Here is a 1,140-nt window from a genome sequence, read left to right as displayed (position 1 = left end):
TTCATACTGAGAAAAGTTTCATCAGTTACAATTATCATTTTTCCATGTAGGAATGTTAATAGTTCAACTTTGATCAGTGGCTTATGATTTCTTTTCCCTGTTTATCTTCTAAAGCTTCTCTTGCTTCTTGTATCTGGATGTCACATTTTCTATTCAACTCTGTTTTTTTCATTAAGAATGCTGGAAAGTCCTCTATTCCACTGAATGACCATACTTTCCCCTGAAAGATGATACTTAGTTTAGATGGGTAGGTGATTCTTGGTTTTAATCCCGGCTCCTAGGCCCTCTGGAATATCCTATTCCAGGCCCTTTGATCCCTCAGTGTAGAAGCTGCCAGATCCTGTTTCTTCCTGGATGCTCATAATGTTCTCTCCTTGATCTGGGAATTCTGGAACCTGTCTATAATATTCCTTGGACTTTTCTTTTTGGGATCTTTTTCAGGAGGTGATTGGTGGATTCTTTCCACCTCTATTTTGCCTTCTGGTTCAAAAACATCAGGGCAGTTTTCCTTGAGAGTTTCTTGGAGGATGATTTCTAGATTCTTTCCCTGATCATGGCTTTCAGGTAGTCCAATAATTTTAAATTATCTCTCCTGGATCTATTTTCCAGGTCAGTGGTTTTTCCAATGAGATATTTCACATTGCCTTCTATTCTTTCATTTGTTTGGATCTGTTTAACATTATCTTGATTTCTCTTAAAGTCATCAGCTTCCCTTTGCTCCAATCCAAATCTGAGGGAACGATTCTCCTCATTGAGCTTTTGAGATTCTTTTTCCATCTGGCAAATTCGGCTTTTCAAGGCATTCCTCTCCTCATTGCCTTTTTGAGCCTCTTTCGCTAATTGAGTCAGTCGGTTTTTCAAGGTGTCATTTCCCTCAGTCAGGCTGTTGACTCTCATTTCATAATTTTCTTGCCTTGTTCTCATTTCTCTTCCCAATTTTTCCTCCACTTCTCTTATCTGCTTCTTAAGGTCCTCTATGGCCTGTAACCAGCTTGTATTTTCCTTTGAAGCTTTTGGTGCAGGAGTTCTGACTTCATTGTCTTTCTCCTGTTCCATGCTTTCCTCCTTTTTGTCCCTAAAATAGGAGTCTAATGTTGGCATCTTCTGTTTGTTTTTCTTCCTTTGTCTGGTCATGTCTCC

This window comes from Petaurus breviceps, unplaced genomic scaffold (genome assembly GCF_028583685.1).
Source record: "Petaurus breviceps papuanus isolate PSGF00001 unplaced genomic scaffold, PetGlider_PUasm1.0 184, whole genome shotgun sequence".
NCBI classification, from domain to species: Eukaryota; Metazoa; Chordata; class Mammalia; order Diprotodontia; family Petauridae; genus Petaurus; species Petaurus breviceps.
This window is presented reverse-complemented; position numbering follows the sequence as displayed.